The sequence below is a fragment of the Zeugodacus cucurbitae genome, chromosome 2, assembly GCF_028554725.1.
Source record: "Zeugodacus cucurbitae isolate PBARC_wt_2022May chromosome 2, idZeuCucr1.2, whole genome shotgun sequence".
NCBI lineage: Eukaryota > Metazoa > Arthropoda > Insecta > Diptera > Tephritidae > Zeugodacus > Zeugodacus cucurbitae.
Window position 1 is genome coordinate 42,425,748 of NC_071667.1, and position 25,666 is coordinate 42,451,413.

Genomic DNA, 25,666 nt, shown 5'->3' on the forward strand with positions numbered 1-25,666 from the left:
TCTTTGGTTTAAAAAATCTTGAAAATAAGGCAGAGTGCCCTCTAATAGATTTATTTACGTGTTATCTCATAAACTTCTTGACTGGCGTAGACACCGCTTATGCGGTTATATCTCATAAACTGCTAAATCTAAATGATCCGAACTTAGTGAAAGCTTTTTTTTTTAATTGAGATTGAAAATTATGTTCAATACTAATAAATTTTCGATAAATGTCTACCGAACTCAGGATCATTAAATTTAAATCAAGAGGTTTGTATATGAATCGATGTTAAAATTGAATTGGCGTGGCATTTTTTAAATCTCAACATCTACCACACGGAATTCAACGAATTTGATACGTTTGATACGTTTGATATGCCAATTCTATAATTCTATAATTGGCGGAATCGAATAATCTCACATACTATTCTATTAAATGCCATGTGTTTATGTTACTTTACAATATATTAATCAAATATCAATAATAATAACGAAATACAACTTTGGGGCGTGGTGCGAAAAATGTTGAAATCGGTTCAATACTTGTCGAGCCCTATTTGCATAATTAAATGATCTCGTAATTTAATGATTTTTGACTTTTCATTTGACTTTATTGGTGCTTTATGTGTGCGATAGTAAAAGTTATGTCCCACAGCGCTAATATGATGGATTTGTGTTGGTTAGGTTATAATCTAAATACATAAAACATAACCCAAATGTATTAAATATTAAAAATGCGTTATAACTCCATGATTTATATTAGTAGTTAATAATATAACTAATTATAATCCATTCACAGTTTTTTCGGATAACGACTTTTCAATTCTTGTGTATCATTTTTTGATATAAAGCTTTGTCAACACCTAAACTTAAATCTTCTTTAGTTGTTGTTCAAATCGTTTAGGGATTTAAAATCATTGACTGTTTTAAAAATAACCTTTGGAACACAGATCTTTCGTTTGTGCAATGTCGTATCGTTTTTAAATAATCGCTTTTGTGTATAGATAGTACGGTCAGTAAATTATAATTTATGTCGCCACAAAAACAAACTAGAACTGACAAATGGCGGGCATCAAATGCCTAAAAAAGATAAAATCAGGGAAATATAATTGGAAACATAGTTTGGACTCAAATTTCAGTTTTCACTGAAATATAAAACAGTAAACGCTGAAATAGGAATTGATGGAAAATGTAGTTCAAATATGTAATTAATGTGTTTGAAAAGTCATTTGTAGCCAAATAGAAGTAACATTTCCAAATGAAATTTTTTCATTCTATATAATTCAATGTAGGCATTTTCAATAGAAGAAAGCAACATTGCTTTGGGTGATGACGAAAGTGTTGATGATAAAAATATGAGATCTCAAGTACTATGGCTGAAATGTTTTCATATTTTATTACAAGCGTCATGTTCATACACAGACATACATTAAATATTCATAAATTTATAGTATAAACTCTTGAAAGGGCTTGTGGCAGCGAGCTACGATGAGCAAACGATCGACCAAAACGAGGAAACAAACAATAGAAGCCATTTGCTGGTCGATTCTCAATGGATTTTTGAGTTCGTTTGATGGCAGCCAGTAGAAACGCTAATGGAATCACTACAAATACTTGTAATAAGGAAACACTTGTATGTACGAAATGTTCTTACAGAAATATTAATGGCGCATGGCGTATAGTTGAACAAAAGTTGTATTGGTATTGGCGTATCAAGAGTTATCCACATACATTCAAATACATGTTTCTAAGTGACAATGAAGAATCCATGACTATGTTATTATGGGAACATTTTTATTTTAACAACAAAAACATACTTGATTTATATTTAGAATAGCAGACTGATAAAAATCGTGTGTACCGACAATATAGATTCTTGGGCTGGTCTATACTTACAAAGTATGCATTTTATAAATCTGATTGAAAAGACTCATAACGACTCAAGCCGCTTGAGGAAAATAAATGAATTATATTTTCAGTATTTACAATATAATAAAATATTTATAATAACCTGATATTTCCTTTTATTTTGACGTGGTTACATGCCTTTACTTAAATTTGATTAAAATATATAAAAAGCTAAAAATAAGTATTCGATGATGACGATGGTTCAGCATACTGAAATGTGCTTTAGTAACATCCTCTATATTATATATTCTATTTAGTACCTATTTTCGCGATTAAAAGCAATGACCATTCATATGACTATGTATTTAAAATATGGAAAAGTGTGTTAACTATTGGATATAGAAGCTTAAATTTTCAAGTTCAACAAAAGACTATGGTTGTGGGAAAAAATGTAAACCTTATCTAGGTTGCAGACAAGGATGTTGATATAAGATCCACTTATAAATGAAATTGATACATATTAATTAGAACGACTCTATGTATCATTTTAAAATGTGATAACGTGTAGAACATTTGTATTAATAATTTTAGGTAAGCACATACAATTTTGGGGGATGGGGTCATATGTAGAAGTTCACGCAAGTGAGGAAAGTTTCTGATTGCCATTCACTTGGGAGTGGCCAGGAACGATTCTTTTGCATATGACTCAAGCAGCTCACGACTTCCGGTTTTAGACCAAGTATCCCCTGGGTAGCTAACAGACATCCGACCTATTTCCTCTTGCTGTTAGTACAAAAGTTAGCATTTCGAGAACATTTACGCAAAATTGATTTACAAGTAAATTCCGCCGTCGGAAAGAAGTAATATAATACTTTAATTTTGATGGGACTTTTAAAAATAAAAATGAGGACGAATGAAAGCGGGTGTAGGTATATACTTATATATATATTGCTCATATAAATTGCATTTCTGTGTTCAAGTTCTTTGATAAAGTACTTACTACTTCGTATAAATGATAGCGTGCCAGTATTACTTGTACGTATTAAACTAGTTTAGAAAATATGCTTATTTATATAATGAATTGTTCTAATTTTCCTTGTTCGACCACATCATCACTTATATTCTTGGTTTTGCTATTCAGGTACACAAATTTATTCATTAGTAAAAATATGCAGAATGGAGTTATATACACTTTCTAATCTGTGGTTAATAAAATTTACACGTCAGATAGCTTAATGTGAATACCCTCGCAATATCTTACACACCTTCTTATTGTTTCGTTCATCTAGCTAAGCTTGTTCATTTAACTGAACTTGGAAGTTCATTCTTATTTAAAAAGGGGTTTTCTATTAGAAGACCACAGTATAAAAACGGGTGAAATCAAATATAACCACGCCCTCTATACAATCAACATTTTTAACCTACTAAAAGTGTCTGAAGAATAAGTACGTAGGCTAAAATTTAGGCAATAAACGTGTTACCCACTTTTAGATAACTCGTAGCTCAGAATTTCCAAATTTTTTAGCAATTCTTTAATTCATTCATGAACTAATTTATAGGAACAAGTATGATAACAAATGCAAAACAAAAACAAATAAAAAAATAAGTAAGAGAATTTCAAGAGAATTTTCACTTATATAATTCGTAAACAACTAAAGATCGTAAATATCTACATAACTCGAACTTTTGAATTGCCAATAGCGTTTAGAAAAAAAAAATTCATACGAATTTCCTTTCATAACTCAAACTTATTTAACTCGAAGTTCTCCATAGCTCGAACTCTTGAATTGGCAATAGAAGTCAAATTTCATAGAAATTTCCTTCCATAAATCGAACTTTTCGACCAGGGTATAATACAAAAAACAAATTTTTACTATCGACGCAGAATTTTAAAGGAGTCCCTATGTTCGTATGGAGGCGAACAAAAAATATGATATTGCACTTATGGATTTCATAAATCATGTAACAAAGGAATGGGATACAGACATCAAGACAATAGCAAAGTGCAACCAACAAAATTACAGATTACTTGTTTTACCATATGTACATAAAACTTTTAGCGTAGTAAATAAATAAAACTATGTACAAATCTATATTTAAATGCTTTTTAAAAAATTTTATTTTTTAATGCAAAATTCTATAACTCGAAGTTTTTTGTGGCTTGTGGTGATTCGAGTTAGAGAAGTTCCACTGTATATATATATAATTGATAGAAAAATAAACTTGTTCCCCTGTCCTCCCAGCATGTTTGTACTTTAGTAGTATAGCTGTCCTTTTATTTTTCCTTTATGGAAAAATTGGAGCTTTGAGTCCAGTATTCGAAAATAGTAGGAAAATAGTAAATTAATTATTTTTCGACTATATCGCTTTAGTGTAAATCACGTTATATTAGGTTGGCAAATATCTTCCTTCCGCTTTTTTGCTCTTTATTCAAGCTTTATAAAAAGTGATACAGTGATCGGATTTAGTTCAAATATGCGCCGTTTCGTTCGATAATCCATCTAAACGGCAACTTCATAATACCCCCCTCGTAGAAGCCCCTCTTCTTATTTGCGAAGAACTCGGACAGCAACTTTTCACAAGCCTCTTTTGAGTTCAACTTTACACCATCAAGGGCGTTCGCCACGGACAGGAACACGTGGTAATCACTTGGCGCTATGTCCGGGCTATATGGAGGATGCAATAAAACGTCCCATCCGAGCTCCCGTAGCCGCTGACGAGTCATCAACGAAGCGTCTGGTCTGGCGTTGTCCTGGTGAAACACTACACCCTACCTGTTGGCCAATTCTGGACGCTTTTGGCCGATCGCCTGCTTCAAGCGGTTCAGTTGTTCGTACAGTATACTCTCGAAAAGTAAATCGATTGGTATTTTGGGTAATTTACTTTTTCGAAACTTTTACTTTTCCAAATATATACATAAATTATCTGTTTTTATAATATTAAATGCATTTTTAAACTTAAAAAATTCATTAATTTATTTGCTTCAATAAAACATATGGATTTACATAAAAAACATATTTACATTTACATACATACATACATATGTATTTACTATGAAGAGAAAAAATCTTGAATATTCTTTTGTTTTTTTTTCTTTTGCAATATATTTTCTGACCATTTTTGTACGGCAATTCAAAAAGTCTGACACCTGATTTGCATCGTTTTCATTTTTAAACCAGTGGATCAAGTAGGAGAGTTTATTTACTAAAAAGACGCGATAAACAAGAGAGTAAGTGTTTTTGCAACATCGTAAAAAACGCTGCTTGCTTCGTTTCGAATTTTATATCACACTCTCTGAAAAGTAAATTAAAAAATTTACTTTTTCGAGGTGCATGTGTAATCTTAAAGGTGATTAACTTTTCCGCGATAATTTACTTTCTGAGAATTTACTTTTCGAGAGTATACTGTAGTAGATGGTAGAATTAAGCGTCTGGCTATATGAGAGGAGCTCATAGTGGGTGATTCCCTTCCAATCCTACCAAACACACACCAAAACTTCCTGGCCGTCAAACCCGACTTGGCCACTGTTTGGGACGATTCACCGGCCTTCAACCACGACCGTTTTCGCTTGATATTGTCGTATGTGATCCATTTTTCGTCGCCAGTCACCATCCGCTTCAAAAATGGGTCGAGCTCGTTCCGTTTCAGCAGCCGAAACCATTCCTCTGCAGTTCGAAGTGATAGAGTACCATCCCCCAAAACACGATTATTCTCTCGGATCGTTTCTCTAGCGGATTTGCCTTTAACAAAGGAAAACTTTAAAATAGCGCGAATTTCGGTGTCAGTGAACTCCATGTTTACACATCTATAACTGTTGAACGCAATATCCAAACCAATATCGTTTTGTAGGTTATGTCAAGACCTTTCAAAGATGTATAGTATTGCCAGATACGAGCTCTGTAGCGCTGTATACATAGCCGTGAAATTCAAAAGACAAAAAGCTTCAATCTAATATAAGTGGAATTGATATTTTGATGACAAAACTCGATGTATGGCTGTCAGACAAGTTTACACAAAACATCAAGGACCGAATTTCCAACTGCGAATCGCTGCTTCAGAATTGGATAGTGATGATGGTGGTTCACTAACTACAATATCAAGTAAAATATGTGTAGTTTAATATGAAATTGAAATATGCGGTAGTTTTTGAACAATAGGAGTAGACTTGTATTCCATCAGAACCTTGCCAGGCCACATGAAACAACGGTGCATAATTGACCTAAATCGGATCATTATATCTGTGCTAAATAAAACCTTTAATTTAATGTAAAAATAATGAATTTCTTTTACCCGACCTTATATTATTACATTGTACAGAACTCGGGTGGGTATTGAACCAAAGGAATAACATACCAATTTTTAATAATTTTGCCTCTTTTTTTTTAATTTTAACTTTTTATTTTTGTTTTTCATATAACCAACTTCGACCGCTTATATCCTCCGTCATATAAGCTTGATCGAAAATGTTATACACCATTTGAATAAGAAGAAAAGGTTGATTATGCCCATATTTCTACTTATTTGGTAACTTATATACTTTAATTAATAATGGCGTTTCCAGAAAGCTAAATTTCGTAATTCGAAGCGAATATTTCGATTTTTGAGGCTAACTGCGAAAACGGAGAACATACTATTTTTATCTTGGGCCTTGAGATTTGAGAAATACTACCACGCAAGAGAATAGAATACTCCGGCTGCTCTCTAATATAACACTCCAATTTAAACTGCTCCTTTAACTCGAAGCAGTTGAAACTAATAAAGGATTCGTATAATACTTGCATCCTTTTCTACCTGAATATAACCTTGTCAACGAATTTCTAAAATTAACCCTTTTACAATACTTAAGACATATGTACTTCAGGAAAATGTCGGTGTATGTATTAGTATTATGATTTGCTTTTATACTGATTAGGTCTTTCATTGAATTGGCTCGCAAAATGACAACGGCTCTGTAAATTGTGTGTGTACCTTTGCACATATTGTTATTGTAGTTTGCTAAACCCATTATTTAGTGCAACTGAGTTCGTATTTTGATTCTAAAAAACGTTTTCCAGACAGCCAAAGAAAAATATAATATAACAAAGAATAACACTGTTGCGGGAAATGCTAAAGAAAACGAAAACAATTGTCTTATTTTAGCAACAAAAATTATCCTTCCACCAGAAATTGTCATAAAGTAGTCGGACTTTTGGGAAAAATACTGAAATGGCAAGTATGTAGCCAACCCTTTTTCATGCAAAAGGTGCACTTTTTACCTTTCTAGCTATAACGTAGTCCGCGGTAAATTGAAGGCCGCGGGTGAGCTATGTTTTAAAATGAAATCGACACGCAGTTCAAAGGGCTAAGGCACCTGATGCGCAACTACTCAGCTTGGTGTATTCTTTGTGTTGCTTATTCTATTGTATTTTTGTATGTTTGCTTGTATGGGATGTATATATACATATATATGAATTGTTTTGAATTATTATAGCTGTCGTATAGTCGCGTATCTTTGATTCATTACCTGTACCTTACAATAAAATTTGAATGAAAACATATTACTTTCTATAACATAAGATACTACAAGCCATTTTATATAATTTTTCCCCAAATCTTTTATATATTATAATATAATATCAAAGAGAAAATAAATTTCTGCGAATTTTATAAAGTATTCTGATGCTTGAATTGATGTATTTATCATTTCTTAAATCGGTGACTGATAAAATACAGTATTGATGGCGGTGGGCTGAGTGGTTATTAAGCAATTTATTCTACACCAAATTGGTCATTAGCCCGAACACAAGCAATTAATCTGGTTCAATGATATAGCCCGAGAATTATGAGATTGTGTTAAAGTTTTAGTTGTACAGAAAGAATTCCAATGTTAAAGGAAGAAAATAATATAGAAACCGGAAAAGTTAGATGAGTTTTATTATAATATTGATATGTATATAAAATGGTTATAAATTTAATATGAATCAATTAAAATGAATTTTTGTTACTAATCCAAATACAATTAAAGTATGAAATAAATTATAGTTCAGTGTAAACATAAATTGATTGTGCTCAAAACTTCAATTTAAACCAAATTTTATTGGCAATATAAAGAAACAATTGATTTATGTATGCAGTATTTTTCGAAAGCTGACTCGTAACTTGTAGTTACCTGATTTTTTGTAAGGAAATGTCTTTTGATGGATTCATAAAAGATGATGTTTTATATGTAAAATGTATTTGTATAGCTTTTAATAATATTAAATAATTATATAAAATGTATTTGTTTATATTATTGTAATGGCGTATCATGTCATGAGAATACATTACTAATAAGATATTTCTATTAGAGTGACAGTTGTTGGACGTATATATCAATAAATAGGTTCATTTAAGTAATATGCTAAGGAGTAGGTATTTAATGGAACACGCTACTAAATGCAATACGAGCAATATCATTAATGCGCCGCGACGCGCACTTAGCTACTCAGTCGGAAGTCACTTGTCAATTAATCAGCAAGAATAAGTGAGTTTCGTCATTAATACTTATACGAATGCCGGTTAGCTTTAGCGGACATATAGTACACAAAGTCATATTACATACATTTAGGTTAAATTAACACATTTTGAATACTTTACGCTATGAATATGACTACATTATATATAATATCTATATATTAGAATTTGTTTATAAAAAGTATATCTTGGTATTTTTTTAGCAAATATGAGTCAGCGGTAAACAACCCTGACTTTCATCTTCTCGTTAGCTTCGCTCGTTCGAGTTTCTTTCTTCCAGTTGAATTTATACCTTAAAAATCGGTTGATGGGCAAAATACCGTATCACAATTAGACGGAAATGTTACAATTAACAAAAAAAAATATTTTCTATATAGGAATTAAGCAGGTTTTATTTCGTAGCACAATGCGATTCGAGTGTATTCAAAACTTCGTCCCATAACGATCTTTAATTTAATATTAATTTCTAGAGTAATGTTTTCGAGACATGCAGAAAAATTTTACAAGGCTTCTAGTCATACAAATTATCTACGCTACGACTTAGCTCTTCATAGCTTTTTCCTTTTGGTAGTGGAGCGTTTGAACATCATTCTGGAAGAAGCCATCACCATAAATTACTATTGCTAATATAAGTAAGTGGAATAGCTGATAACCAAAGAAATTTACTGTATCAATTTTATTAAAACAGTATATAAACTTTTGCCCTCTTCCAAACTCTTCTCATTACTTTTGAGCAAATTGCAGAAATATATGTATGTAGATCTTTATACACTCACTTGTTTGTGTGTTTTGCGAAGGCTTCAGCTGTGGTTATGTAATATACTACATATAAATGCATATCTACTATCTCTTATGTTTCTATTGATGCTCTATGCGGTTTTATTTTGAATTAACCTTTAGAAAGGCTACCAACCGTGTTTCCACACGCAGATGTGTTTGTATATAGGTGGCTAAAATGTCGCACACCCTTCATGGCAAATAGCACCCAGCATCCGACTTTTAGCTATTTATTCCTTTACATGTATATATGAATGTTATTCACGTACAGGCGAATGAATATTTCATTTTCAAACTGCGACTGTGGTAGTTGTGGAGCCCGGCATGTGCCAAACCGTTACATTGTCTATAGAAGTTATATGTATGTATGCACTTTTTATTAAAGGAACTAGTGATTGATTTATTAAGCAATCAAAAGTTTTGTGTACCGAAATTATCCATCCATTATATCCGAAATAATATAACAATAAAAGAAAAAGCATCGCGAACCTTACACTTCTATCAATGTATTGTAGACTCAAAAATATGATAAAGTAACTTTTACAGCTACATTTGTTATTATGATAAACACTATCTTTTTTTTATACTCTCGCAACAAAGTTGCTAAAGAGAGTATTATAGTTTTGTTCACATAACGGTTGTTTGTAACACCCAAAACTAAACGAGTTAGATATAGGGTTATATCTACCAAAGTGATCAGGGTGAAGGGTGGAGTTCAAATCCGGATGTCTGTCTGTCCGTCCGTCCGTCTGTCTAAACTGTAACTTGAGTAAAAATTAAGATATCTTGATGAACCTGGAACACTTCTTTCTTGGCACCATAGGAAGGTTGCTTTCGAAAACCGAAAACACATAAAGTGCCATAACTAAGCCATAAATAAAGCTATGGAAATAAAATTTGGTCCAAAAGATTGTTCTAGCAAGGGGCATATTTGGATGTAATTGTTTTGGGAAAGTGGGCATGGCCCCGCCCCCTAATAAGTTTTTTGTACATATCTCGTAAACTACTAAAGCTATATCAACGGAGTCGTTATTTTCACGCATTTCCTTATATAGTCCAAAAATAGAGGATATCGGATTATAACCACGCCCACTATATGTAAAGTACTGCATTTATAGTGTGGCAGCCCCTTTCTAAATATCGCAGAAATCGGACCATAAGCTTTCAAGGCCCCATATATCGAACCTTGGTGCTTCTAACCTAATATTATGGTTTCCAGCTTTCAATGGGCTTTATATCATATATATGACGAATATGTGGGTCAAATTGTTTATTATATAATATTAAATAAATTAATTTCGAGAGTATAAAATGTTCGGTCACAACCGAACTTAGCCCTTCCTTACTTGTTTTTAAATAAATATTATAAATATACAAGTAAGGAAGGGCTAAGTTCGGGTGTAACCGAACATTTTATACTCTCACAATTTATTTAACTTTATTAATATTATATAATACACAATTTGACCCACATATTCGTCATATATATTGTTAAAGTCCATTGAAAGTTGGAAACCCTAATATTAGGTTAGAAGCACCGAGGTCCTCATGTTCGATATATGGGGCCTTGAAAACCTATGGTCCGATTTCGCAACGTAGTATTTGTGCAAAGTTCTGCACCGATATCTTCACTAGTGCTTACTTTATATATTGTAAAATAAACGATTCAGATTGTCTTCAAAGTTCTGATATATAGGAAGTAGGCGTGGTTGTGAACCGATTTGGCCTATTTTCACAACATATCATTGGGATGTAAGGAAACTATTACAAACGAAGTTTCAAATCGGTCGAGTAGTTCCTGAGATATGGTTTTTGACCAATAAGTGGGTGCTTATGTGAAATTTAGTGTTTCTGACGTTTTTCCTTAGCGAGTTAACCCAATTTTAGACGGACAGACAGACAGACGGACAGACGGACGGACAGACATCCGGATTTCAAATCCACTCGTCATCCTGATAATTTATATATATATAACCACAACTCTAACTCTTTTATTTCTTGGTGACACAAACAACCGTTATGTGAACAAAACTATGATACTCTGTGCAACATGTTGCGAGAGCATAAAAAAATAAGGAAGGTCTAAGTTCTGGTGTAAACGCATTTTAAGCTCTCACAATTAATTTATTTAATGTTGTTAAGATAACACGCAATTCGTCTCGCATATTCGACATAAAGCCCACTCGAATAACCAAAATCATAATATATAGTTATAGAAGTTAAGGTCCGATTTCAGCCGAAAAAAGATGTATTATAAATTTCTATAAAATATCTGAGAGATTTACCTATATTTTCGGTAAAAAATATACATAGGCACTGAGGTATATGGGGCCTTATAAGTTATAGTCCTATTTCGACAATTTTTAGAAGAGCGATGGTACACAAAGTACAAAGCTTCATTCCGATATATTCATTGATTATTGATGTATATATTTTAACATGTATGAATCAGATGGAATTCAAAATTATGTTACTCTTGATACCAAGTTATCGCTTGCAGGACGGACGGACGTAAGACTATACTTAAGTCATCACCCTGATGACTTTGGTATATATAACATTTAATTAATGCAATCCACCCATAGTTGTGAAAATAAAGCAACCGACATAACGCTCGGGAAAAAGCAATATCCCAAGGAGAAGCCTTTAATTATTCAATTCGCAAATAGGCAAATGTCACTATTTCTATATGGCAGTAGCGGCCCGGTCATAAAGATAAGAGCATGCATAAGTATTTGTTCCGGTAATTGTTATAGAGCTTTTCTTATGTTTGTTGATGCGTATTTTGATAACAATATAACAAATTAAGTCTGCGATCTGTGACAGCTGCTTGATGAAATACTTAATTATGCGATTCTTCCCTGAATTGAAATCTATGTAGAATTAGTAAACCTTTAACAATGCCTTTACATTTTAGAATCCTTTGTCGCAATATAAAAGTGGGCAGAAATAAAAAAGGGAAATAAAATGACAGTTATAATCAATAACATACAACTGTAGTGTGGGTTTTACACTTACTTACTATTCTCCAAAATTAACATGTACATCAGTTTTCAATAGTTGTTTTATTGCCGAAGCCACTCCGAAAAAATGGAGTTTTGTATCATCTGTATATGGAAAAATTTAAGGTAAAGTAAAGAAGAATCGATTCGGTAGTGTTGGGCACATTTCAATTTAGCGATTAACGCAATACACCTGCTTTAGCTGACAGTTCTGTTTGAATTATATGAAGAGCTAACAAAGCAGCTGAAATTGCATAAGTTGTATTGACCTGGTAAAACCAGGATCATTTAATATTACATGATTAAAATGAAATACGTAAACCTTCTGCGGCTTTCTTCGTTTCCAACAAAATTTCGTACCAATGACGCTTACTTCCCATTCAGCTCCACCCATTTAAAGAATGTTTTTATATTAGTCGGTGCTTTTAATTGAATAAGGAGTTTTTCATTAAATGTCATCGCTCCTTTTCTCTTTACTGCATAATTCTATACAGCCTACACATTAATGGCGCGTGTGCGTGCGTATTTACGGGTAAAATTATGGTCAATACAATTGAATATTTTATGTAGCAAAAGTTGACAGCTTTAAGTGAAGGCAAAAGCTGCAACGCAAACAACTAAAGCGTATGCGAAACGGGGGCTGTAAGCGTAGTTGAGAGTCAATGAACAGTCAAGCACCAGCAATGTTTGTTCTTTCCTATAATATGTTGTAATTTGTTGTTGGAGAAATATCATTTCGAGATTATTATAATTGACTCACCGCGGTGGTGTAATTATGTACAATAGAATACTCTTACGTCGAATTTAAAGATGAAGTTTTCTATGCTACTATGTATATTTATGCATATTTATTCAATATGTATATGCTTATATTTACAAAAAATATATTAAAATTAATATTAGTAATAAGAATAATACATGAAAGGAATGTTTAGTGTGAAGATGATTAGCTTAAATTTTCAAAATTTAAATTTTACTCATACAACTTACTGCTAAAGTTTAGTCTATAATAATATCAAAAAAGGTATAAATTCTGCATAGCATTTCGATTTTTGTCGAAATAGTGAATCGATTAAAATAACCTTGAAGGAAGATCATCATCATATCCATTTCATTAATTTTTAGACTAAATCACAATATTTAAAAAATTATGTATAATTTTAAGTTGCCAACTTTATCCAATGGAGGATGGAGTCATATGTAGAAGTTCACGTAAGTGAGGAAAGTTTCTGATTGTCATTCACTTGGGAGTGGCCAGGAACGATTCTTTTACATGTGGCTCAAGCAGCTCACGACTTCCGGTCTTAGACCAAGTATCCTCTGGGTAGCCAACAGACATCCGTTTGGAGGCGAGCTAAAGTGAGAAGGCGAAACCCGCCTATGCGGTTGTGCGTAGGGCCTGGAACCCACCACATAAAAACACCCCCAATGAAAAGAACAAAACAGCCTCGGATGAGAGACCCTAATTTTGATGACGACCACTGCAAACGTTTAAAGGACTACGATTTAAGGGCATGCACCTGGAATGTCCGGACCCTTAATTGGGAAGGTGCCTCTGCCCAGCTGGTTGATGTTCTCGTAAGAGTAAAGGCTGACATCACCGCAATCCAAGAAATGCGATGGACGGGACAAGGACGGAAGAAGGTGGGTCCTTGTGACATCTACTACAGCGGCCATATAAAGGAGCGCAAATTCGGTGTGGGATTCGTGGTGGGAGAGAGACTCCGTCGTCGAGTCCTGGCATTCAGTCCGGTGGATGAACGTCTAGCCACAATCCGCATCAAAGCGAGGTTCTTCAACATATTGCTGATTTGCGCCCACGCCCCGACGGAAGAGAAGGACGAAGTGATCAAAGATACCTTCTATGAGCGCCTAGAACGTACCTATGAGCGCTGCCCCCGCCACGAAGTAAAAATCGTGCTTGGCGATTTCAACGCTAGGGTGGGTAAAGAAGGTGTCTTTGGCACAACAGTCGGAAAATTCAGCCTCCATGACGAAACATCACCAAACGGTCTGAGGCTGATCGACTTCGCCGGGGCCCGAAATATGGTCGTCTGTAGTACTAGATTCCAGCATAAGAAAATCCATCAAGCTACTTGGCTGTCCCCGGATCGAATCACTCGCAACCAGATCGATCATGTTGTGATAGATGGACGACATGTCTCCAGTGTTACTGATGTGCGTACGATTCGTGGTCCCAACATCGACTCGGACCACTCCTGTAGGACCCCCAGAGGTGATCTAGTTATTGATGACCAGAGTATACTGAGTTTGTGGAGGGAACACTTCTCCAGCCTGCTGAATGGCAGTGAAAGTACAACAACAGGAGATGGCGAACCCGATTCCCCAATCGACGACGATGGAGCAGATGTTCCATTGCCCGACCGTGAAGAAATTCGAATAGCAATTACCCGCTTGAAGAACAATAAGGCGGCCGGGCCGATGGATTACCGGCCGAGCTATTCAAATACGGCGGCGAAGAGCTGATAAGGTGCTTGCATCAGCTTCTTTGCAGAATATGGTCGGAAGAAAGCATGCCTGACGATTGGAATCTCAGTGTACTCTGCCCAATACACAAAAAGGGAGACCCCACAATTTGCGCCAATTACCGTGGGATAAGCCTCCTCAACATCGCGTATAAGGTTCTGTCGAGCGTATTGTGTGAAAGACTAAAGCCCACCGTCAACAAACTGATTGGACCTTATCAGTGTGGCTTTAGACCTGGAAAATCAACAACAGACCAGATATTCACCAAGCGCCAAATTTTGGAGAAGACCCGTGAAAATAGGATCGACACACACCATCTCTTTGTCGACTTTAAAGCTGCTTTCGACAGCACGAAAAGGAGCTGCCTTTATGCCGCGATGTCTGAATTTGGTATCCCCGCAAAACTAATACGGCTGTGTAAGCTGACGTTGAGCAATACCAAAAGCTCCGTCAGGATCGGGAAGGACCTCTCCGAGCCGTTCGATACCAGACGAGGTTTCAGACAAGGTGACTCACTCTCGTGTGATTTCTTTAACCTGATGCTGGAGAAAATAATACGAGCTGCAGAGCTAAATCGAGAAGGTACAATCTTCTATAAGAGTGTACAGCTACTGGCGTACGCCGATGATATCGATATCATCGGAAACAACACCCGCGCCGTTAGTTCTGCTTTTTCCAGACTGGATAAGGAAGCGAAGCGTATGGGTCTGGTGGTGAACGAGGACAAGACGAAATATCTCCTGTCGTCAAACAAACAGTCAGCGCATTCGCGTCTTGGCTCCCACGTCACTGTTGACAGTCATAACTTTGAAGTTGTAGATAATTTCGTCTACCTGGGAACCAGCATTAACACCAATAACAATGTCAGCCTGGAAATCCAACGCAGAATCACTCTTGCCAACAGGGGCTACTATGGATTAAGTAGGCAATTGAAAAGTAAAGTCCTCTCTCGACGAACAAAAAGAAACAACAAGTCTCTCATCATTCCCGTCCTACTTTACGGTGCAGAAGCGTGGACGATGTCAACATCCGATGAGACGGCACTAGGAGTTTTCGAGAGAAAGGTTTTGCGGAAGATTTACCGTCCCTTAAGAATTGGCAACGGCGAATACCGCAGACGATGGAACGATGAGCTGTATGTGTTATTCGACGACATAGACATAGTCCAGCGAAAACAGCGGCTACGCTGGCTAGGTCATGTTGTCCGAATGGATGAAAGTGCTCCAGCTCTGAAAGTATTCGATGCAGTACCCGCTGGTGGAAGCAGAGGAAGAGGGAGACCTCCACTCCGATGGAAGGACCAGGTGGAGAGGGACCTGGCTTCGCTTGGAATAACCAATTGGCGCCAAACTGCCAGAAGAAGGGATGCGTGTGTCTACGCCAGTGTGTCTACGCCAGTCAAGAAGAAGAATAACTTTATCCAATTACGCTAATGTGTCAAGGCGTCATGTCTATTAGGACGTCTACTTCTGAAATTACTAGGATAATAAAAGAACTAAATCCGAAAAAGGCTTCAGGACACGATAATATTACTCCAAAAATATTAATTGGGTTACCAAATATTGCTATAGCAGAGCTCTCCTTGCTCTAAGATCGGAAACATGCCGGACAGTTAAAATAAACCATGTGCTAGTACCCCAAGGGAATGTAACTTATCTTGGGAATCACCTGGATCGAAGGCTCACGTGGCGGAAACCTTTTCACGAGTAAAATAACCTGCATGAAGTTAAGAGCAGCAAATTTAAAATAGCTTTTAAACAAAAATTCTAAACTTAGTTTAGACAACAAAGTCCTATTATACAATCCAATCATAAAACCGATTTGGATGTATGGTATTCAACTGTGGGGTCCGACCTGTGCAACCAACATTGATCTAATTCATAGATTCCAATTTAAAATGCTTAGAACAATCACTGGTTCACCGGGTTCACGGGTACATGCGTAACAAAAATATCCATAAAGATCTTGATATTCCTATGGTAAAGAAGGAGATAGAGGGCAGCAGAAAGAAATATATTTCTAAACTTCGTGAACATCCAAACCCATTGGCTAATGCCATGGTATATTCCTGCAATCAAATCAATCAAAAGAAGTTAGATCTCTTCTATTAGAGAGCACCGTTCTACCAAAACAGCTCAACCAAATTCCTGATCTTTTTTAGATGTAAATAGTTTTAAGATTTTATTACTTATTGTTAGGCTCTAAACAAAGTAGATTCAATAAATAAAGAAATATGTATAAATAAAAAAAATATATATATCACATATTATGGTCAACCGGAGATGCGGAAATCATTATAATTACTAAGTGCATGAAGGCTAGCGCAAGTTCTGGTCTGTTTTCATATGATTTTAGAACCAAAGTAAAGTGTGTTCGAAAAAATATTACCATCCATATTTTACTTCATTAAATAATATACATATACGATATAAATGCATCCAGAATTACCGTAATATTTACATATTTTATATGCGCTCTAAAGGAAATATTTAACTGATTTCGTTATACAGTTATTCCGCTGCTAATAATTTGGCACGAAACCGTTGTACGGGGATAGCGGCGCTTGATTAGACAATATCCGAAAACCAAATAATCCTGTCATCCTGGTAATATTCTACCTATTTAATAAACATACGTTTGCCGTGCCCAAAAATAAATAAAACAAGTAAGGAAGGGCTAAGTTCGGGTGTAACCGAACATTTTATACTCTCGCATTTATTTATTTAACTTTATTTATATTAATAATAAACAATTTGACCCACATATTCGTCATATATAGTGCATAAAGTCCATTGAAAGTTGGAAACCATAATATTAGGTTAGAAGCACCGAGGCCCTCGTGTTCGATATATGGGGCCTTAAAAACCTATGGTCCGATTTCGGCGATTTTTAGAATGGAGCTGTCACACAATAAACATGGTATTTTTGCAAAGCTCTGCACCGATATCTTCACTAGTGCTTACTTTATATATTGTAAAGTAAGCGATTCAGATAGTCTTCAAAGTTCTGGTATATAGGAAGTAGGCGCGGTTGTGAAGCGATTTGGCCTATTTTCACAACATATCATTGGGATGTAAGGAAACTATTATAAACCAAGTTTCATTGAAATCGGTAAAGTAGTTCCTGAGATATGGTTTTTGACTCATAAGTGGGCGACGCCACGCCCATTTTCCATTTTGTAAAAAAAATCTGAGTGTAGCTTCCATCTGCCATTACTTATGTGAAATTTAGTGTTTCTGACGTTTTGGGTTAGTGAGTTAACCCACTTTTAGTAATTTTCAACCTAACCTTTGTATGGGAGGGGGGCGTGGTTATTATCAGATTTCTGTCATTTTTGGACTGTATAAGGAAATGGCTAAAAAACGACTGCAGAAAGTTTGGTGTATATAGCTCTATTGGTTTGCGAGATATATACAAAAAACCGACTTCCCCAAAAAAATTACATCCAAATATGCCCCTTCATAGTGCGATCCTTCATACCAAATTATATTTCCATAGCTTTATTTATGGCTTAGTTATGACACTTTATGTGTTTTCGGTTTTCGCCATTTTGATTTGAACTCCACTCCGTTATGTGAACAAAACTATTATACTCTCTTTAGCAACTTTTGTTGCGAGAGTATAATAAAATGATATTCATGACAATAACATCAGAATTGTAAAATTAAGAAGAATCTATGATATATCGCTCCGAGTTCCTGAGCCTTATTAACGAAAATTGATAACCGATATTACCCCGACGACGTGTTGCAACCTATTACAGAGGTACAGAACTCAAATTACAAAAATCCATAAACTTATTTTTTTCGTTATGGATATGAGTAATTCGAGAAAGTCAATTGAATTCAATACAATTTAATAATTTGCTCGAATTACTTGGATTTTTAGAAAAACATGTCTTGATGAGCGTGACATCTTCAATATTGCTGCTAAGAAAATTGCTAAGAATCCTGTTTCCAAATATTGTGTTTTTTTTTTATTTGTTTATATTATTTTTATTTTTCTCAGTTTTAAAATGTGAACCCTCTGTCAGCTACCATGTATATATAGTATTTCTATTTGTTTTATCCATTTTCTTTTTACCATCAGAATCAAGTTGATACAATGTGCAGTTGATTTATATGTATTCTATAAAATAATATATTTTCTAAATTATTGCGATTTAAATAAATACAATATTGCAGTCGAAAGCATTTGTTTTGCTTTACGACATCCACTTAAACATACCACATAAGGCTGTTGAAGAACAAAATTTTTTAAATAATATTTATTTTGTAAAATATCAAGTATATTTCAAGGATAAACGCAAATCACTCTAATGGGCCTATTAGTGGCCCAGCTGGTTAAGAGCAAATTCAAGTTAATATGTTCTATTTTGCAGCCATATGCACTCAGTAGTTTGCTGCAATCTGTTTTAAATAGTTGTTAAACGCTCATAAACTACATATAATCCTTTACTATTTATTCGTGATTTACACAGATACAGTTTTCCTCAAAGAAGTCACTCTCGCTTTTACATGTGATCATTTAGGAACATACATACATAAACTGGTACATGAAATTCAAGAAAAGGAAAGGGAATACATAAGTTCAATTTTAATATATATTACTATTCTCGAACAAATATCAGCAATTAAGCGCACAATGCGGACAATGTAGACAAAACCCAGCAAGATTTGTCGACAACCTATGTTAGAGGCTAGCACTGCCATATATAATATATTTTTTGTTTCTCAGGCAATAAAAATTTTAGTAACTTTCTGGCATGCATGCTTTGCAAAATATTAGAAGTATGAAATTGTGATGCTCGCAATACTTATGAAATGAACTTTGGAGTACTATTACTCTATTTTTTTATTTTTTATTACTGGAACAAATTTAAAATAAAAAGTATAAATCTCTAACACTTTGGCCAAAAAACAATAGTTATATTGAGATGTATGTAACAACTAACCAAAATTAATGACTTAAACACAATGTGAATGTTTCATAAATCAAGAAATCATTTTAATCGTTGCAATTTTCAATAATTGATGTTGACATTTTTATGTTACCCGCGGCAAATTAATTGATTTGTATGAGATGAAAATATTATGTTTTACATTTAAACAAAGTTCGCTGCGAACGATGTTGAATTTCTTCACTATGTTGAATGCTTGTCCTGGCATTAAATTATTCATTCGATTGCCTGTCATTTGTTCGCTTGTCTGCCTGGTTGTCTGACAGTTAATTGAAAATATCACAATTTATTGTATATACATTTAAATAAATTAATAACAGTCACTGTGTATGGCTGACAACATCATTCTGATTTTTACACGAACAAGTGAAAGAATATCAAATCTGTGCTGGACAAAATTTATTTAACATGCATAATAAGCACAAGGGGAGATACCATAAAAAATGGTAAAATAAATGGTTTTCCGTTTTTAAGCCAAATATATTTTAAACCTCCATGTTTTCAATTAACATTCTACCAGTATAGTCGATTTCACAATATGTAATCCGAAGAATTTGTAATAAATGTATAAAAATATCCATATACATATCGCTCATTTACATGAATAGTGTCACAACTCAAAAAAGTCGATTTTTCTGGAGAGCGGTTTGAAGTTTTCAATTGTCTCTTATTTAGCAAATATAGAACAATGCCATAAGTGTATTGAAAAAACTAGTGGCATGGAACATATTTAATAAAATGATTAACATAAGTGGACTAAAAAGTGTGTTGAAGCTTTGCCGTAGGCATAAACGTAACCCTTTTGGAATTATGTCGTTTTTTGTGAAAAATATTAATCAATTTCGCTGTCATAAGTTAAATGTGTCGTTACTGCTCAAAAAAGCAACTTGAATTTAAGTCCCTTTTCAATAATATCGTTCTAACACAAAATATGTCGTTCTTTCTGAAAAGGAAACCAAATTTGCCATATGACAATATGTGTTGTAACACAAAATATGTCTTTCGTTCTAAAAAAAACCATGCCTAATTCTTGCACAACTGAAATGTGTCGATGTTGTGGTTAAAAAATAATGCACATAACATAACGGCACATTCTTATTTCACGCTTTATGTTTCCAAGCATCAGAATGAAATTTTTATACAATATGGACGATGAAATTGCGCATATTTCTGCATACTAAACTGAAAAATCGTGTTTTTTGAGTTATGACACTATTCATGTAAATGAGCGATATATATAGCCAATGTTACTAAAGTCATAATTTTATTGCATCAAATAAAGTTTCCCTAAAAAATAAAATATTCATTTCAGATTATGAATCTACAACCGAACGGATTACACGTTTAAGGTATGTATGATATTTAAGATTGTATAATATTTAAGACAGCAAAAATTTTATTAAAAAAACCGAAGTCTCAAAACTTGCAAATAGCCTGTCGGGCAACATATACTTTCCAGAAAAATTAAATTTGATCAAAATTACTAAATCTTGCTAACAAGTCCGATGATTTATCACAAATCCTCAGTTAATTGTAACATATATTTTTTGAAATTTTTTGAGATTGTAAATCTAAGGTAATTGTAGTACAATTCGATCCCGTGTGAAAAAAAATATATAAAATATGTTAATAACTAATGTAATGTTACAGCATCGAAACTGAAGTATTTCATTTTTCTACAGTCGTTAAACCTTTACAAAAATCGAAATAAGAGATATTTATTTAATATCTCTACTGTGATAACTTTCTTTATATTTTCGAAAATTTAACAAAGGAAGAGAATAAGACTACATTAGAAGGTGTAAGTATACTATTTAGTGGACTTATAATTAGAGAGGTATTCGAGAGAGGTTCAACTTGTTAAGTCTTTAATTATATAATGTTTGCTAAAAATTAAAAAATGTATTAATAAGAATAATATCGTCTTTTATGAAGAAGAGCAGAAGTTCATACGTGAACAATCCTCCTTTATTTATTTAATAAGTACATAATTAGTTATTCATTAATATTACATATATAGAAATTGGAATCCTTAGCTTTTGTCGGTAGTTAGTCGCTAATACCGTATATATCAATATATTTTTATATAATATTAACAAATATTTAGATGTGTGAATTTATAACTTAGCTTTATATACATATATAAATATATATAATAGTTTTATAGTATATTGAAATGTATACATGTGTGAGTACGCATAGTCAGCAACAGATTTTTTATGAAATATGCGGATTGGTACCTCGAGAAATCAAATATGGCCGTGCGACTGTATAGCTCGCATTCGCTCTTCTTCTCCGACCTCATCTTCCTATCATGAAGAGCGTTGTTTCCATAGCGACGGGTGTCCCACAACCACCACCGCTACTCTCAATATCTCTCGCTGCTTTCGATTTCTCATCAGTTGCGCTATGCATTTTTACTCAGCTGCGCCATACGTAACATAACCTGAATATTAATTATGTTGTTGTCCAAGTGTTACTGATACCCGTATTATTATATTGTTGTTGTTGGGCACAAAGTATGTATAGTATGATCAAATAAATGGAATGAATTTCAACATGGTATAAGCAACGAGGGCTGAATGCTGATATGAAAAACATTTTATTCCTATTGCTTTTGGTGAAGTTTTCCTATATGGTTTTGCTATAGGTGTCTACAAATACTATGTCATTTATACACCTTTGTGTCGGTACTCCAGTTTATTGTTGTTATATTACTATACAACCCGCATAGTAGATGCCATGTCCAGTCCCTTATATTTCTGAAATAGAAGTACAGCTTATTAATGTTGTTTAGTAATACTGAATAGAATGATCTCTAGAAAAAGATTGATTTATCAAAATCTTTTCGTGCAATGAAACTACCAGTTAATCATTATCATTTTATCACAAAGAAATGTTAATATTTTAAATTCAATCCAATTTCTATGAATAATACTTGTTTTAAATATAATGCAATAATGTAATACGATAAGTTACTTGCGTCGATGTTGATTTGAGTCATCAATGTGGATTACATTATATTTTAAATCACTAAATTTAAATGACCATAAAACATATACTATAGCCAAATTTTTATTTTTATTACGTAGATCATTATTATAAATTACAAAAATAGCATGGCATTGTTCCATTTAAGTATGCTTGAGAAAATCTTTCCATGCAATTTATTATGTAAAACACATATGAAGTTATATTCGCCTGAAAGTCAACTAGAATTACGAAAATCGTTGATCTAAGTTGGTGGCTGGGGACCGATGTCACCCACTTTCTGAACCAAACCACATTATATCCAAAATAATATATTTATTAATATTGTTATGGTACCTAACATAATTATGTACATAAATATATAGTCATTCGGAAGTTCGAACAATTGGAAGGTATATGGGGCAAGAGGAAGTAGTGTATAAATTTTTACATCGTACTGGTTATACATATATCATATATCGACCAGATTTACATAAGAGTTGCCACATTTTAAAATAAATATTTGTGCTAAGGTATATTTAGATACCTTCATTCATGTTTGATTTATTAATTTTTAAGTGAAGGTCTCAGATGAAATTTAAAATTTTTAAGAAATGCAATTCGGATTATTTTCAATGTCATGTAATTGCTGATTTATGAGATTGCATTTAAAACCTGTAATACATCTTTGCCGTTACATTTATTGCTGATTATTTATACGGATAGAAAGTCATCAGAAAATAATTTTGTCTCGTCATAATGTTCATTTGGGTATACATATAAAACTTGATATGTTTCTTAGTCTCAATATATAACATATATATTGAATGTGTTACATCATAGCCTTTATTAAATTTAATCCCCTTATTTTCCATGGTTTTAATTTCCGTAGAGCTATCATTTCCTGATAGTGATATAGTTAATATTTAGACTTATTTTTTTTATTTCTATGTTATAATTATTTGTTGATTCAGAACAAAGCTAATTATTACTGGAGCGGTTCAGCATGAAAGGAAAAAATTTAAGTACAATATATAGATTTTAAATTTTAATTCAAAAACACTTAATGCATTACATAACACGAGATTTGAGCAAATTAAGACAAATATTTTTGTATGGGAGTGTATGACCAAAACTTAATCTTATTAGATCGAAATAAAACACGAGAATGGGTTATGTTATGCTTCTCACACCGAACAAAAAGCTATCTAATTGAAACATTAATATGAAAATTTTATTTAAATCAGGTTTGAAAAATCAGTCAAAACAAAATAAAAAAAATGTTCATGTATTTTAAAAATTAAGGATATTTACTCATACTATTGGAATTTTTGTCGCTTGGTCTCATACATACCTACATAATTCCGTTTCATTTACTGATAACTGCTAGCCTACTAGTGCAGCTATCACATAACAGATGGTGCTGTTGTGTGGTGCCCTTAATTCTAAAATATCAACTGACTATAGCTATGCACAAAGTAAAAGTTAATTAAATAGTGTTCATAATATTACTAAATGACATCGCTCATAATGAATAAATATGTATTTATTGTTTCATTTAGTTATGTTTACATATTATATACGGGAGTACAGACCATATCAGAGAAAAGATGAACAAATGTGTCTCTTAAATTAAATTATAACCTTTATCAGTTTTACTTAACCAAAGTGAAATATGTGGTCAGATTTTTAACAATCTTCCAAAATGGACGAAACTCTGTTGAACATTTCATATAACTTAGTACAATCTTTCATCAATATTACCACGTTTTAAATTATCTATCAAAATTTCAATAGAAGCAAGCGATTATATGCGGATAAGACAGTTTAAGGACAAGGTTGTGTAGATATTATTAAACAGGGAATGAGTCCGTTCGTTTGCCTTTAAACCTTATCTGATCTAAAATAATTAAGTATATAAAGATTAACCACTAACAACTATTGTAAACTGCAACTAACATAACTGAGGAAAATATAAATTTAAAAAAGTAAGGAAAGGCTAAGTTCGGGTGTAACCGAAAAGCTGAACATTGCAAAATATTTATTTTGTTTTTATACTCTCGCAACAAAAGTTGCTAAGAGAGTATTATAGTTTTGTTCACATAACGGTTGTTTGTAAGTCATAAAACTAAACGAGTTAGATATAGGGTTATATATATCAAAATAATCAGGATGACGAGACGAGTTGAAATCCGGATGTCTGTCTGTCCGTCCGTCCGTCCGTCTGTCCTTGCAACGGATAACTTGAGTAAAAGTTGAAATATCTTAACGAAACTTGGAACACGTATTCTTTGGCACCCTGAGGAGGCTGCTTTCGAAAATGGGCAAAACCATTGCCACGCCCACAAAATGGCGAAAACCTAAAATTTATAAAGTGTCATAACTAAGCCATAAAAAAAGTTATAAATGTAAAATTTTGGAATAAAGGATCGCACTAGGAAGGGGCATATTTGGATGTAATTTTTTTGAGGAAGTGGACGTGGCCCCGCCCCCAAATCGGTTATTTGAATATATCTCGTACGGTTTTCCTACGTACCTCACCACACACCATGAAAATAGTTGAAATCGGATAATGACCACGCCCACCTCCCATACAAAGATTAGGTTGAAAATTACTAAAAGTGAGTTAACTCACTAACGAAAAACGTCAGAAACACTAAATTTCACAGAAATAATAGCAGATGGAAGCTGCACTCAGATTTTTTTACAAAATGGAAAATGGGCGTGCCATCGCCTACTTATAGGTCAAAAACCATATCTCAGGAACTATTCGACCGATTCGAATGAAATTCGGTATATAATATTTTCTTGACACTCTGAAGACACGTGTGGAAAATGGACGAAATCGGTTTACAACCACGACAACTTCCCATATAACTCATTTTTGAATTCCATCTTATTCCTTCACTTTATTATATATAATGAACCAATGAAGATAGCGAAATAAAACTTTACACAAATACTGTATATGACCTGTGGCATCACTTATGAAAAAATTGTCGAAATCGGACTACAACTTTTCAATGCCCCGGATATCGAATACGAAGAACTCAATGCCCCAAGGTAACTTTTCACCGAAAATTTCGGTAAATCTCTCAGGTATCTTAATTTAATTTAGAGGAAATATATTTCTTCTAATAGTGTGTCTCTG

At 33.6% G+C, this 25,666-nt stretch overlaps 1 long non-coding RNA gene across 1 annotated transcript in view; it reads left to right on the plus strand.

Annotated features, from left to right (window-relative positions):
- The window catches only part of LOC105217106 (uncharacterized), a 144,688-nt gene that overhangs the window by 58,599 nt on the left and 60,423 nt on the right, over positions 1 to 25,666 (plus strand). Inside the window, exon 3 of the long non-coding RNA XR_003752716.2 lies at positions 20,858 to 20,894. This is a non-coding gene — a long non-coding RNA (uncharacterized LOC105217106). The remainder of the gene's footprint in view (positions 1 to 20,857; positions 20,895 to 25,666) is intronic.